The following is a 3,673-nucleotide window of genomic DNA, read 5'->3' as shown; positions in this document are numbered from 1 at the left end:
TTTATATATGAAATAGTAATGAAATTTTTCCTTTTTCTGCTAAGTATGGTGTGCTCTTTTATTTTTTGCCAAAGCGATCTCATCACTCGAGCTATTAGAGCTACAAACCTGAAATAGGATTTTTCGGTAATTATTACCCCGAGCTATCCCTTAGTGTTTTGAGGCATTTTTATAGTATACCACGAAGTAGTTACCGTGTATGCCTGAACTGTATGTTAGTAGGTTGTTCCTTATTTGGTTCAACCGATGTACTAAGATGAGCTATGCTTCGTAAGGTTCAGACCCGAGCTGCTTACGTCTCTGGTACTTCATACTTCACCTTTACCAATGAAGCGGCTAAGTCTTTCACGGTGCCGAGGTCTTAGTTATCTCGGTGTTTTAGCCCTTAGGCTGAGGGGGTAACTTATAGTCTACCCTTGGAGTTTGCCCATGCCATGGAGGCGACTGGGTCTTATTGCGCCGAAGTCGTGTTAGCTCGGCATTTTGGCCCTTAGGCTCTGAGAGTAACACTTGGTCTACTCAGTAGTTTGCCCATGCCATAGAGGCGACTAGGTCTTATTGTGTCGAGGTCGTGTTAGCTTGGCATTTTGGCCCTTAAGCTTTGAGAGTGACACATGGTCTACTCAGTAGTTCGCCCATGCCATAGAGGCGACTGGGTCTTATTGCGCCGATGTCATGTTAAATCGGCATTTTGGCCCTTAGGCTTTGAGAGCTACTCATGGTCTATTCAGTAGTTACAGGTAATACTGCCTTAAGTTGACAATATTCCATGCCCAAGGTACTTGTTACCCTTCAAGGGTTTCGAGCTCGTACGTTCCTTCCCCGAGCACTCGTTTCACTCGGTAGGTCATTCCCAATTCGATCCGAGCTTGCCAACGCCGGGCTCAGGTACCCTAACTTTACGAAGGACCAGGTCGCCAACGCGGAGATTCCACTTCTTGACTCTGGCGTTATAGTACCGAACTACTCTTTGTTGGTAAGTTGCGGTCCTGATATATGCGAGGTCCCTTACTTCGTCGAGTAGGTCGAGGTTAGTACGTAGCTCATCTTCATTTGCCTTGTCGTCATATGCTTCCAGTCGTAGCGAGAGAACCTCGATCTCAGCTGGGATGACTGTTTCGGTGCCGTAGGTGAGGTTGAAGGGAGTCTCTCCTGTGCCGGTCTTCTCTGTGGTTCGGTAGGCCCATAGGATATTGGGTAGCTCGTCCGCCCATAGTCCTTTAGCTCAGTCTAACCGTGCCTTCAGTCCGCGGAGGATAGCTCTGTTTGTGACTTCTGTTTGACCGTTTGCTTGAGGGTGTGCGACTGAAGTGAAGTTCTGTCGGATCCCCATGTTTTGGCACCAATTCTGAAATTTAATATCCTCAAACTGCTGACCGTTATCAGAAATCAGTACCCGAGGTAACCCGAAACGGCACACTATGTTCTTCCAAAAGAAGTTCTGGACGTTTCGGGCTGTGATCGTTACGAGAGGTTCAACTTCTACTCACTTGGTGAAATAATCCACTGGTACCACTAGGAACTTCCTCTGGTCTGTCGCTGGTGGAAACGGTTCGAGTATATCGATCCCCCATTGTAAGAAAGGCCACAGGCTGGTAAGATACTTGAGGTCGGCGGCGGGCTGATGGTGGATATTGGCATGCTTCTGGCACTTGTCATACTTTCTAACGAGCTCAATAGCGTTTGCTTTCATTGTTGGCCAGTAGTACCCCTGTCGTAGTGCTTTTTGGGTGAGGGCCCTCATGAGTGTCGTGGAGTACGAGCTCGGCTTCTGAAGGTCACAAGCAGCGCAGGTAGGGGAGCGTGTAGGAATCTTCGGTACAGCCGTTCGTCTATCGTGACGTATTTGGCCACCTGGCGCTCTACCCTTTTGGCGGCATTGCGATCTGAAAGGAGGGTCCCATGTAGCAGGAAGCTCGCGAGCGGGTCAATTCAGCTCGACTCTGCTTGAATGACAAGAGCGACCTCCTCTGCCCCCCCGATAATGCTAGGCCGAGGCAGACTCTCTATGTGCACGGTTCTCATGGTGTTATCACAAGTGCTAGCTAACCGGGACAGGGCGTTGGCCTCAGCGTTCTCCGACCTCGATACTTGCCTGATGAAGTGTGATGGAAAGTTGAGCAGAGCCTCTCTTACTTTGACTAAGTAGGCAATCATAGTTGGTTCGCGAGATTCGTATTCGCCTGTGACCTGATTGGCCACGAGCTGGGAATCGCTGCAGATGATGATATGCTTGGCTTTCACTTCGTTGGTTAGAGCTAGCCCGGCTATCAATGCTTCGTACTCTGCTTCATTGTTGGATGTCGCGAACTCGAAGCATAGTGCACACTCCAATTTCGTGCCACTTGGACCATGTAGAACTATTCCCGGGGGACATGCCCGGTGGGAATACTTCGATGCTTAAGTTAGAACGCTGGGAAAAAAATAGTAAAGAGTGTAAAGAGGCTAAGAGTGTAGGTTGCACTAGATCAATGAGTGTTCAAGATTAGCTCGAGAGCAAGTAAGATGATTCAAGATCCAAAAATCAGATCCATGCCTTTCGACAAAGGGGCTTTTATAGGGGCATAATTGTCAAATCAAGCGTAACCGCCACTGGGCTTCTGTCGCAGCTGTTATCTGCTAGGGCTATGCAGGTGACCGTTGCAGGATACTACCCAATTGGATGAGTGACACGTCCCGGGAGGACAGGCACGCCACCATCTGTCGAGAGACGTGGGTGTAGTCTGTTGAATGGGCAGGGGCTGCGCCGTTAGTCTGGAGACGTGGCGCAGTCTGACGGGTATGGTATTGTCAGATAGAAGCTTCCTGAGAGTGTTGCGTTGCTTAGTCGCGAGCTACCTTGTCGCGTAGCGAGCTACTTTGTAGTGAGCTCGTAGGGGTATTTTGAGGTGACCCTTCTCAAGATCGTCTTTGGGGCAGTTTTTCTGCCTAAGTGTTGGAGCGAGCTGGTTACCCTAGCTCGCGAGTTGGGATAGTCTTGGAGTATTCCCTTTCAGTAGCTCGGGGAACCTTGAGCTCGTGTTGTAGCGAGCTCCCCTATAGCGAACTATCCTACGGGCTCGTTACTTAATTGCAGTTAGGCTGTGGTGCTGAGCTGTTGCTCATGCTGAGTCAGATCCACATGTCATCGTCTCAAGGGGTCGTGTCAAATCATTCTCCATCAACGAGGATGGACACAATTTATCGTCATCGGACGAGGATGAAGCAGAATTCTTGGCGACGTCCTGGCTATTTTCAATTAACGATTGCAGAAGGCAAAGAATGAAGATTTCCCGCCATAAAAGAATATAGGCCGTCCGAGAATTGAAGTTTGTGTTCTTAAATTCATAGACTTCGAACTCTTCACGAGATAAAAAAACAACTAAATTCTGAGAGAAATTTATACAAAACAAATAGAGATAGAATGCATTTGGTTCACACTGATGTAATTGAGTCGTATAGCTTTTTCAAGGCGGGAAACCCTAAAAAATCTGAAGAGCCAATTTGCTTGTTCCGTGCCTCCATGGTGAGCTGTGTCCGTCATCATGCTGAATCCGTTAGGGATGCAACTTGGGTCGGGCTAGCCTGAACCCATCACAAAAAGCAATTGATTGGGTCGGGTGAAGCTCATGAATCCGGACCCTTCTTTTTTCATTTCATTTCATTTTTAAAAGTTGTTCTTATTCTCTAGACC

This window comes from Nelumbo nucifera, chromosome 1 (assembly GCF_055504915.1).
Source record: "Nelumbo nucifera cultivar China Antique chromosome 1, China Antique-T2T, whole genome shotgun sequence".
NCBI classification, from domain to species: domain Eukaryota; kingdom Viridiplantae; phylum Streptophyta; class Magnoliopsida; order Proteales; family Nelumbonaceae; genus Nelumbo; species Nelumbo nucifera.
The sequence above is the reverse complement of the archived record's forward strand: the minus strand, read 5'-3'. Positions refer to the sequence as shown.